Source organism: Cynocephalus volans, chromosome 5 (genome assembly GCF_027409185.1).
Source record: "Cynocephalus volans isolate mCynVol1 chromosome 5, mCynVol1.pri, whole genome shotgun sequence".
Taxonomy (NCBI): Eukaryota; Metazoa; Chordata; class Mammalia; order Dermoptera; family Cynocephalidae; genus Cynocephalus; species Cynocephalus volans.
In genome coordinates, this window is record NC_084464.1 from 74,994,981 (window position 1) to 75,008,256 (window position 13,276).

At 34.8% G+C, this 13,276-nt stretch overlaps 1 protein-coding gene across 1 annotated transcript in view; it reads left to right on the top strand.

Moving 5' to 3' along the window:
• ADGRB3 (adhesion G protein-coupled receptor B3) overlaps positions 1-13,276 on the top strand; it is a 658,639-nt gene that overhangs the window by 485,345 nt on the left and 160,018 nt on the right. The gene's annotated exons all lie outside the window — the stretch shown is intronic.

The following is a 13,276-nucleotide window of genomic DNA, read 5'->3' on the forward strand; positions in this document are numbered from 1 at the left end:
CCTTTCTCCAACTACCATTTTATTTCTCATCTGTTTCTCCATCCACTATATTCATTTTCATTTTTATAACTTTTCTTCTCCCTGTCTTTCTTACCTTTTTTACCTCTCTGTAAGTCTTCAAACTAATGAGTTCCATCTCAGAATTTTTCTCTTTTATCTTTCCATTTACCTCAGCAGTTGATATAAACTAAAATAAAGGAAATTTGAATTTATTTTAATTTTTTAAAATGTAAGTCATATGACAGATGGTAAAGAAAATGAGTAGGAATCTTACTCAAAATTAAAGAGCAGTAAAATACAGCATCTCCAAACAGACTGGAACTGAGAATGTATGGGGTTTTACTGTACTGTGCCTTGTCCAGTAGGTAGTACAGTGTTCTGTTCCTCACAGAGGACTCAGATGTATCGGGTAATAGTGATGCTGGCCAAATTATACCATTGCTATGGAGGCCTTTATCTTTGGAGCTGCATGCTATGGCTAGACAGTCTTCAGGTTTTCCAGAAGATGGGCAGCATTTCTTAAAACCTCTCTGGTTCCTTCTTGATAAAGACATACTCATAGTTAGGCAGCTTAAGGCAAAAAGGTGAATTAGTAGAGTTCTATTCTCTGTTACCAAAAACAGTTTGTGATTGTGTGAGAATGAGCCTGGAAGTGAGATGAATTGGCTTCTAGACCTAGTTCCACCATTTATATTATTAGTCATGTGATGCTAATCAAATCACTTAATCTTTAGTAAAGTTAACCTCTTAACCTTATTCCCAAAGGGATTTTGTTGCTCAAAGAAAAAAAGAAAGAAAGAAAAGAGCTTTATTATTGCTTTATTATTATTAGAGCCTATAGAGCTTAATGTTTGAGTGGGGCCTCTGCGGCTACATGCCTGGGTTTGAGATCAGCTATAAGCTTATTGGCTGTGTGACCTTGGGCATTTAGTATCCCTCATCTCAGTACAAAGTATAATAATGGTACGAGATTATGAGACTTTAATGTGTATTACATGTAATGTGCTGAGGACAGTGCCTGGCACATAGCATGCACTTAATAAATGTTAGCTGCTAATATTTTTTTTTTATTATGTGGATAAATGGCTAGAGATGGGTGTGCGTTTTTAGAGAAGTTGGAGTCAACAGACTCACTGGTCCCACTATTATTTAGTGGTAGTGGAATTGGGGAGGAAGACATTCCAAATGTCCTAGGAATTCAGGAGCAAGCCTCCACACTTATATCCATTTCTAACTGAATCCCTGTTGGAAACATCAGACTTGACTCTTTTACTATTCAGAGTTTCATCAACAGAAATACATCTAAGATGTATAAATTGCAGATTCTACTCTACAAAGTTTAAAACACTGGCTTAATTTTCATAGAATATGAAGCAATTGAAAATCCTGGTTTCACCATTATTTTCTCACTCTTCTTCCCACACCTTCTTCTTGCATTCTGTAAGGGAGGTCAGGTTTTCATTTATCAGTTTTACATTTGGAGAAACCAACACACACAGAGGCTTTTTATACACAAGGACAGACTGAACAGAGTCCTGGCGGTACTCACATTCCCTGTCTCTCTTACTGGCTTACACCACCTTTCTAAACATCAATTTAAATAAACTCTTCTTTTCTTTATGCTTCGCAAAAGTATAAATATGTCATAGCAAGGCCTTATTTGTCTTTCAAAGTTTGGAGTTTAGGAAACAACTATTGATTTCAAAGAAAAAAAATGAATGTCCTACCGATAAAAGTTGTACACTACCCAGAGAATCTCAAATTACTTCCAAATAGAAGTTTCCATTCATCTTATGTTGTTTATAATGTAATGCACAGGTGCATAAACTCTTGCATAATAAAAATTTTCTCCCTTGCCAATTTCATGTGAATTAGAGTCATAACGAGAGTTCCATGTAATAAGATATCAATCATGTTAGTTTACATAAAATGTCAAACAGGCCAGCCTTACTGTATTAGTTGTCTTGGGCTACCATAGCAATGTACAATGAGTGGGTACCTTAAGCAAAAGACATTTATTTTCTCACACTTCTGAATGCTGTAAGTCCAAGAGAAAACTGTCAGCAGGGTTTGTTTCTCCTGAGGCTTCTTTTCTCAGCTTCAAGATAGCCGTCCTCTCCCTGTTCTCACATGACCTTTACTCTGCAAATGCACTGCAGGTGTCTATCCCTCTTCTTCTGAGGACGCATACTGCAGTCCATACTGCAGTAGGGCTCCAACCTAAGGGCCTTATTTTAACTTAATCACTTCTTTAGAAACCTTATTTCCAAAGAGTTACATTCTAAGGTACTAGAGGTTGGGGCTTCGATATATGAATTTTAAGGGAATGTGTCCACAACATTACATATGAGAGATCAAAGCAAATAAGTTATCCATTGTTCATTTCTTCTGTTTTTATTTAAAGAGGAAATTCCTTGGCTTATCACAAAAGATGATGTTTTATCTAATAAAAGGCAGTGTGGTATAGTGGAAAAGGCTTTCAGGTCAGGCAGATCTGAATTCAAATGCATTATTGTGCAGGAAAGTTATCTTACCTCTTAGAGCCCCAATATAGATATATGTATTTTTTATGAGTCTCATGTTTGACTTTTATTTATTTTGTGAGTCTTTTTATTACAATATTTTGCTATAACATGGAGATAATACCACCCTGTTGTGTTGTTGTGAGAATTAGAAATGATTGCACTTAATACTCTGCCAACCATAACTATATGCATATATGTGTATCTAATATCTCTTATTATATTGTTAATATTAACATTATATGCACTTGGTGTCCCTTGAGTGCAAGACAAAAGATTGAAAATCTGCTAGTAGATTTTAGTCTAAATGGAGCTTTTATTGGTCAACTCAATAGTTTCTATTTTCATATTTAGTAGTGTTATTATTCAACTAGTTTATTTGTCATTTTCTCAAAAAACAAAAATATTTTAGAATTTTTATTTTTATAAATTTATGTATTTTATGTATAGAAAGTTCTTATAATGTTGCATATACATGTATACTATATTGAGTAACAGGATTTATGTTTTGGCCTAAATTTCGAAAGCAAAGTGCTTTATGATCATTATTCTAGGGACCATTTTTTTTTACATTGTTGGATTTTTTTTTAGTTATTCACTTACCTACTTAAGTGAAGTTCTGACAAAATATTGAGCCATTTCAGGACTTAGAAAAATAAAATGTATACAAACACATATATCCTTAAGCATGCTAATACATGGAAAAGGCATAAATATAGTATTTCAGAGGCTCAATTTAAATTTTCACCAAGTTTTACAACTTTATATTTCTACTTATCTGCTCTGAATGTAGGTCTTCCGGATACCTTCTGTCATCTAATTCATGTTTCACAACTGAGGCACAGAAAGTTTGGAGTCAGGTGTAAATTATAAATAGTATCAAGTGTAGATATTTTGTCAATGTGAGCATAATGTCAACCAAAGGTAAAAGACCAAGCAATATAAAGGCTGAGAGGAAATAACACAATCTGAAATAAAGAAGAATTCATAAGTACTTTTAAAAAGATTTAATTTCATTTGTATGGGGCTTTTCCTTTCTTTGTAATCATCCACTGAAATCCCTTACTTAATTCCCTTCCCCTACTTAATTAAAAACTTAACTCCTGTGGTTCTCTAATACTCTTACTCTTCCCTGATCATTTTTTTGTCATTTCATACATTTGGTCCCTTTGTATTTATATGAATAATTGTAAGTTCACCAGGGTAGGAATAATGCTTTCTACTTCTTATGTTTCTGAACCTCTAAACTGCTATGTACTATAGGTATTCCATTTATTAATTCATTACCAACTGACATAATAAATAATTGCTTGTTGGTTTTATATTAGTCTTCCCTACTAAAATATGAGTTCTATGAGAGCAGGACTTTGTTGGTCTTGCTCATAATTGTATCCCAGAATCTAGAGTAGTGCCTGGAAAAAGCTCGGCACTCAAAATAAGCCTAGTACTGTTCAGGGTGCTGGGAAAAAAGTGATGAATGAGTCTGATAAAACTCTTACTTTCATGAGTTTAAATTCTAGTGTAGAAAAATAGGAATATGTGCACTATGTCATCCGTTAGGGTATGTGGTATGAAGAAAAAGCAGGATGAAGGGATGGAAAATGAATGCTGGGGTGGTGTTTTGGATAAGGTGATAGGGAAGGCTTCTGAGAAGTGACATTTGAGCAAGTACATGGAGGAAGTAAGTATCTAAGGATTGTGGAGGTTAAGTCATTAGGACAAAGATAACAGCAACTGCAAAGAGTTTAAGGCAGGAATAAATTTAGCATTTCAACAAGAAGAAAGTAAATAAGGGAATGCAAGAGAAAGTTGTAAGAGACAAGTCTGAAGTAGTTAATAGAGGCCAGATTATGTAGGGCTTTATAGTCATCTGGATAGTTTGGATTTTATTTTGAGTGTACTGGGAATCCACTGAACAAATGAATAAATGAATAAGTGAGTCAATGATGACTAAATATGGTATGATCCAAGTACATTTACTTAGGAGCAATTAACTGATTCATTATTATAATATAGGTTTTCTACATCCTAATCACACCATCTATCAAATTCCAGAAGAAATCTTACCATTTAATATGAATCAAACTCAAGGACTGGGATCACTGGAGCAAATGATGAGAACTGTACAACAACTGAATATGTGGCTAAATGAAGGTCCGTTACCTGGTCAGTCCTGCCAAGGCAGCCAAGGGCACTAGCGGAGGGGAAGCAGAAATATGACAGCAACACAGCTAAGGGTGTGGCAGCAAGTATCTCTGTATATACTTACTCTGAAAACTGTATGTCCCTCTCTTTTCCTTCTCCTTGCTCAGCACATCTTTGCTAGCACTTCCTTGGGTGCTATGTTACTATTCTGGAGGAAAATCTTTCTCAATAGGCCAATTGCTTTCCAAGTACTCTTGCTGAGAGAGAGTATGTACAGAGGTTAACCATGAAGGCTCTGAAGTTAGACTGCTTTTGAAGCCACCTGGGTAACTTTGGGCAGATTAAATTATAATTTCTGCTGTTTCCACATTTGTAAATTTGGGTTAATTATAATCTTTATAATACTATTATGAGAATTACATGAGATAATTCATTTAAAGCACTCAGTAGAGTTCCCAGTGTGTGATAATTGTTCAAGAAACTTGAACATTTCTTACAACCAGGAAAAGAAAGAATTTTTCTTGGCATTCAGTCTTATCATGATTTTTTTCTACAGATTTCTTCAAGTTAAGTTTGGATTAGCCTGAGAGAGGAAAAACTTATCCTATTCTCACTTTAGTGGTTCAAGACAATGCATTACTGTTACAGAAGCCATGAGCGTATCCAGAAACAGTAAGACCTAGTTTGGAAGAAATACGGAATTATAAAAAGATCTTGAGGTTTTGAACCTAGAAGATGTGGACTTGAGGCTCAGTTCAGCTGCCTGCTTTTCTCTGGAGGTTATTTGAGCTCTGTATTCATCATGACCTTGGCTGCCCAGTAAAGTAATAGTAATATCTCTCTTGCAAAGTTTTTGCATAAATTAAGAGTAATCATGTAAATAAATGTCCTTTGAAACCTGTATAGCCCTATTCAAATATTAGGTATTTGTTATTAAAGTTTTTGAGCCTTTCAATGTTGATTTTTTTTAAAAAATTTAAGATCAACATAGTTCTGGCATTACTATCTGCAGTAGAAGTAAAGTGTTTTTCTGTTAAGATTGCTAGAACTTGATGTCCGTGGTTTTCTGGTTTACATACATTTCCTTTTTTTCCAGAAATGAAATTTTAATCCAAAAAAAAAAAAAATAGAGTAAACTCTATTGGGTCTGATATTCTCATGTTCAAGGTGTTGGTTTACAACATGAAATTTAAAGAAACTGAGAGGGAGAAACTGAAGGATTAGAGTGATGCTTGAATAAAAAAAAAAAAAAAACTATTTTGGTAGTGGTAACTTGAAGAAAATCTCTGGATACCCTGTCTTTGACATGAGTTTGGCAAGCATATAGCACAGATGTGGCAGAGAGAACATTAAGGCTAATTTTATAACATCAATCTGTTGCCATCAGTATACAAATGAAATTAAACCTACATTGACATATCAAATTACTGAAGGGAGACTAGAAAGGAGCAGAGGCCTGAGAACATAAACGCTGATGAAACCTGAGACAAAATGCTGAGTGTCAGAGTCTGAGCCACACGCAGGGCATTCTCTACATGCAATTTTTATTTCACTGAAGGTCCTGACCAAAGATACAAAGTTTCTGTTCAAACCATGAATCTAAGTATCTGTAGAAAAAGCAAGTGACCTGAGGAAGCAGCTAGGAGATCTATGATGGCTTTTGCAAAGCTCCTCTGCTGCATTTCCTTGAAGTCCCACTTAGCTTTAGCAAGTGACATACCATGACTGTGCTACACAGTTAAGCAGACCAGAAATCTGCAAGCAGGTGGCTTTAGGAAGACTAGCAGAAGCCAACTCTTGAATCCCCAAGGTGAAATTTTAAAAGCAGGGAGAAATAAAAGAAATGGCAAAGAAGTTTTTCTAAGCTAAAGTAGAACACATCTATGTAGTTTTGGAAGGACTTAGAACCCCTGATACTATCATTATTGATTTGTTGAGTGATATAAGATGACAAAAATGCTTCACAGAGCGTATGATTTCCCAGCTTTAACATGAAAATTGCTATTCTTATTTCGCTTTGCCTTTCCTCCTGTGAACTTGTCCCATAAATCACCTTTTATTTTCTCAAGTTCTTCAGACACTTCCATCCAGATTCTTTCCCTCTAAAGAAACACACAACAACAAAACACCATGATTATTTCTCCCTTACTTTAAAATATTTCCCTTGTTCCTCTTGGACTAACACCCCATTTCTCGAAGTGCTTTACTGAAAAACCTTCACAGGATGCTCTACACTTGCCACCTCCCGGCTCTTCCTACCCTGGCTGCGTCTGACTTCCTCCTTTGTCTCCTTAAATTTCCCAGTTCCCAGGACCTTGTCTCAGCTCTTTTTCCCTGGATCCCTTTCTGTGATATTTGGCACTATTGACTACCTACTCTATCTTAGAATTCGCTACTGGTTTTTTTTTCCATGCTTCCTTTTTTTCCCTTGCTTCATTCTTATTATTTTCTCTGTAACTGCTCCATCTGTCTCATTTCCTTTGCTTCCTTTCATTTTCTGTTTCCCAACTTTTAAAAGGCTGTTTGTCTTAGAGTTCTTTTTTGGGCTCCTTTCTCTTCTGTACAATTTTTGTTTATTGATTTAAAGTGTCACACATAGACATTTTAATCTTCCTTATATGCCTGTGCTCTTAACTTCATCATTGTCAGTGTCATCACTATCTTGTCCATTCCAGAATTATAACCACAGGATTAGGTCCATCACTGATGTTAGTCCATCTTAAGTTTTGTCTCTCTGTCTGTGAGACTGCTTGTATAACGAAATTCCCATTTGGACCCTGCTATCTCCCTGAATGGACTACTTCAACCATCTTCAGTACATTCCCACCACTCTCCAATCCAACATGTCATTTCATCAAACACATGTATACCTTCTATTGTCTATGCTTGCAATTTAAAATCACACAAACAAGGTGTCCATAAATATGGCATCACAATCAATATGTAAAAATCTTATTCCGGAAAAAAAAATGAGCTCTGATTTACAGCTCTTTGTATTTTGAACTGTGTTCAAACTGTGTCAGTAGGACACCGTTCCTACATGCCAGCTGGATCTGCCAGTGTGATCTTCGGTCCTTCATGAGTGCTCTATAACACAAGAAGGTGAATATAGGCCTATCTTAAGGATGTAGTTTCTGTTAATTCACAAATGTTTAATCTATTGAGGCTGTGTTTTAGTTTCAAATATTCTGTTGACAGGCAACTTTTCTCATGAAATTGATGTTTTAGCTTTCCATTTTGCTTTTCAAAATTAAAAATAATTTTGAGATAGAACTAATACCTAATTGAGAAGTTATTTATGGTATCTATGAAAGATTCCTGAAACCTCTATACTTTTCCATATACTGAAGTGGATCCTGACTGTCTTTTCTCTTGCATATAGGGTGTGAACAATTAACCAGTTGCATTATCTCACTTATCTTAATTTCTACAACATTTTAATTCATGCTTCCCACTCCATTTATTAGATAGATAGATAAATACGTGGATAGATACATAGATAGACTCTTCTTATTCTTGTGTCAAAATCATCCTATAAGCCACAATTTGCACCTGCAATACCAATAGACCTTTTCACAGTTAGAATTGAACATATTCTTCTGTATATCTGAAATAACACAGTGAAGTGTCCTAGTTGAGATTTCAAGTAATATTTAAAACTAAGTTAGTCTTCAACTGATACTTTAAAGGTTCAGAGTGTAGTTAGCTGAATTTCTATGAACACCTTTTCTTTCAACTACCAAATTAAGAAAAGCTGGGTATGAGAACTGAGGGCATTTGATACTTTCTTGGCAGCTACCAGAAATAAGTGCCTTCTGGCTTTGACTTTGCTGGTTGAAAAAAGTGATAAATTCTACAGAAGCCTGAGGAGTTGCCAAAAGAAAATCTTTCTCTGGCAGAGCATGGAGGATGTGATCAAACGCTTTAACAGGACATTGGAGTTACATGACCTTCAACAGTAATAGCCAAGTAATAAATTAGTCTTCCCAGCTGCTAGTGCATAATCATAATGGCAAATATTACGTGAAAATTAACACCATGACAGACAGTAATCATGATAACGTAACATATTGATCACAACCACTAAAGAATAGAGTACTGAGACCTGAGAGGAGCTCAGTTAAGAATATAGATATTTGATAAAAAGCTGCTCATGAAATTAGCACAGCATAATGCATGGAGGTTGTTAAAACAAGTTTTAAATCACACCTTAATCCTGGAAATACAAGGACATTTCCTGGTAAATCAGATCATCAGATATTATTATTTGTATGATAATAAACTTATAGCTTTATCATCATTATCATTGAGTAGGGTTTTAGCAATGACACCATGTTATAAACCACTCATCAGCAAAAACAGGCATTGTCAGGATTGAGTGGAGACCTTGATTTTAGGGACAAAAACAGAGCACAGCCCTTTCTCTTATTCCTCATTCATTCATTCCTTCTAATTTTCTCTTTCTGTGCTTCCCTTTATTTTACCCATATTTATACTAAGTTTGTAGTCATGTTAGGAATTATTGGAATTGGAGAAGTCATTTCATTGCCTCTTAAAATTTCTCAGTGTGGTGCCATCATCTGCAAGACAAAGGCCAATCTTGGAAACGTGACCCTCAAAGTCCTTCAGTAACTGGCCCCTGCTCATTTCTCCAGACACAGTACTTTCTATTTCCCACCTCACTCATTCGTCCCTGTACCCCCTCACACCCTAAGTCTCCTTACATCTTTCTTCTAACCTAACAAACACATTGGTGTTGTCATGCAGAAATACAAACTAAGCATCACACGCCATTCCAAAGACCTGGAAATCCCTTTTAATGAAATACATCATTTGCAATCTCATGGTTTAATTTCCTTCAATTCACCATCAAAACTTTTTCTGTAAATCATTTCAGTGATCCCTCTGTTCTCATGCACAGAAGGCAAGAGTTCTACCACTAGTTTTGTATATATTTGTGTTTCATTTCACCTCAAATTTTTTCATGTGAGAATGTACTCAGTCATCCTTAAGATAATTAATTCTGATAAGAGAAACAGAGCTACCATTTATTTTTTAACCTCCCCAAAGCTGTGGCCATGAACACATTCAGGTTTCAATGAATGGTTTTACCAACTAACTGGCTGACCAGTGGTGCACTAAGAATAAGCACTAACCTATATTCTGGGCACACTACCTTAAACTTTCAAAACTCTCTGAGACTTGGCATGGCTTTCAAGCCTAAATGTTCTGTGTAAAATACAAAAGCCTAGAGCCCTCCAAATAATTTTCCCTCTTCCATGAGGTAAAAGTGTCTTCATTGAATATTATATTTTTAGTTGATACTTAAATCATATCATTTTTCCTGTAATAATAATAAAAATAATTACATTCTTAATTACAAAAAAGTCTGAAGTATTTAAAAACCTGAACAAATAATCCGTACAAAAGTGACATATGACCTAAATAGACATTTCTCAAAAGAAGACATAAAAATAGTGAAAAGATATGTGATAAAATGTTTAACATAACTAATCATCAGGGAAATGCAAATCAAAGCCACAATGAGATATCACCTCACTGCAGTTAGAACAGCAATTACGAAAAAGACAAAAAATAACAAATGCTGGTAAGGATACAGAGAAAAGAGAACTCTTATAAACTGTGAGTGGGAATGTTAATCAATACAGCCACTATAGAAAACAGTATGGAGGTTTCTCAAAATACTAAAAATAGAACTACCATATGATCCAGCAATCTCACTGCTGGGTATTTATCCAAAGGAAAGCAAATTAGTATACTGAAAAGACAAGTGCACAACCCCATGTTTATTGAAGCAGTCTTTACAGTGGCCAAGATATGAAATCAACCTAGGTGTTCACCGACAGAAAATTGTTTAAGGAGAATGTGGTATATATGGACAATGGAATACTACTCCGCCATAAAAAAAGAATGAAATCCTGTCATTTGCAGCAACATGGATGAGCCTAGAAGACATTATGTTAAGTGAAATAAGTCAGGCACAGAAAAGTAAATATCACATGTTCTCACTCATATGTGGGAGCTAAAAAACTGTTGAGATTATAGAAGTAGAGTGTAAAATTGTGTTACTAGAAGCTGAGAATGGTAGGGGAGAAGGGGAATTGGGAGAGGTTGGTTAATTAGTACAGGATTACAGCTAAGTAGGAAAAATAAGTTCTAATGGTCTACAGTAGTGCTAGATGTTTATGATTAAAAATAATTTAGTGTGTGTTAAATGGCTAGAACAGAGAAACTCAAATGCTCTCACACAAAGAAATGATACATTTTTGCGATGAGGGTTATGCTAATTACTGCTATTTAATCATCATATGTTATATGCATGTATTGAAATATAACTCTGTACCCCATAAATACATTCAATTTATATGTATCAATATGGTAATTGGATGCCTTGTGTTCTCTTTGCTTTTGAATTTGGTATTCTAAGGATGGTGATAAGAACTGGGTTCGTAAAATTCATCTGCTGTATTGCTTGTTTTTTTCTGGTGCATATTTTTGGTTTTTTACAAAGCAATTTTATCTAGAAATCAGAAGACTCATGTCCAAATTGCCACCCTCAGTTTTTTGTTGTTGTTGTTTGTTTGTTTGTTTATTTTCTTGAGCAAATCCTTTAAACTCCCTGACTCCCAGTTTCCAAGACTGAAATTATGGAGTTGTTGTATATTATTGCCAGTTTCTTTTACAGCTCCAGTACTAATAGCTAACTTAACTAAAGTTAAGTTACACTTAAAAGTAAATAGTAGGTTATGGGTACTTTATAGAATTTTTGATTTCCAGATATTATGATATGCCCGTTAACATGTTCCTACATAATATTCAGCAAAACCTATTGTAATAAAGTTGTATTCATTTTATATTAAGTTAAATTTTTTACCGTGATATTCTCATGTATTTTCCTCTCTTAAAACATCACTTAAGTAATTGCCAAATAATTTGTATTTTTTTTTTAACATACAGCAAACCCAGCAAGAAATAGCCTTATTAAAATAGAATTATGTAGGTGGAATAAGAATGCTGCTTAGCATTCTTACCATCAAAATATTGATTAACTAGCTAATGTCCACTCAATTCAAGAAAGTTTTATTTAACTCAGGTCATCTGGGTCCTCACTGCTGCATCATTTTTCTGTCCTCTAAGCAGATGTTAGGAGAGTTTCAAAGCTACACTACAGGAAGGGACTCTTCATGCTTGGGTCTCTTATGTGAAATAAACCTTCTCAGTTGTGTTGGCCCATGTATTAGAGGCTGAGACCGCCACCAATATTCTGCCTTTTTTCTATAATAAAAGGTCTCCTTTCATTTTTTAGCTGGGAACATAACTTTGTGGTTAAATAACAAAAACAAACTAACAAACAAACAATGAAAAAACCTACATTACCCAGCCTCCGTTCCAATCTGAATGTGGTTAATCAATGAGATAGAAGTGATATATGTGACTTTCAGGAAGTATCCTTAAGGAAGGAGAGAATGCTCTCTTTCCGCTTATTTTTTCAAGCTGCTGGAATTAAGATGGGTTGGATTGGTCATTTGGGGCTTGAACTGAGAGTCAGGCATAATAGAGCAATAAATGAGAAGGAATATCATACCATTCCTGGGCAACCGTTTTTAGTTTCATGTGAAAGAGAATATTATTGGGATTTTCTGCCAAAACTAATCCTGTAAATCCTTAACGTTTATTTTTTTTTTTTCAGTGCATCTAAGTGCCAGGCACTGCCTAAGCATTTTACTTGCATTGTATTATTTAATCTGTTATAACAACTCCATGAGGTAAGCAATATCATAAAAGATGTAAAAGCTGAGTTTAAAAAGGCCAATTTGACCAAGTAGAAACCTTGGACTCTCTCTGTCACTATTTCCTTACCCTGTTCTAGTTTATACTATTAGATATTCATTGGCTTATAATTATTATGTGCTTCCCACTCGAATTCATGAGCAGGGACCTTCACTGCCATGTCCCAAGAACCTATAACTGGGCCTGGAACAATATTTGTTAATACATGAGCAGATAACTCCAAATCCATCTCATAACCACTAAATTATACTGCTATCTACTGTTTCATCTTTTATCACCAGTTCTGTATGAATTACAACTAGGCTATCATGTATTTTACATATATAAGCATTTTTTTATTGTTATAAGAGAAATGTTTAGATATTGTATAATCCAGGAAAATGTATCTAGAAGAGAGAAATACTCAAGAATATACCTTATTATTCTATTTAGTGAACTGATTTTTTTTTCTTAAATAAATTTTAGTATTTTCTGGCCTCTATAAATTCTGATGTAAGATTATGATTAATTTCTAGTATTAACATAGTGAGTTTGCAGGAAATCAAACAAGGTTACTGTAACCTCACTTTGAACAATACAGCATTTGAAAAACCATCAGAACTAGTACTTGTTGCTTACTTGCCTGTGAAATGTGCTTCATTATGGCCTTTTCCAATATTGCTGAATTGATGAAAACATAGATTATATGGAGCTACATTTAAAAAATTAAAGTGGATGCATGCATTTATGTAGCCTGAATTGGGAGAAACATAACACTTTTTATTGAAGAGTAATTCAGACCACACTCTTTTGAGTTC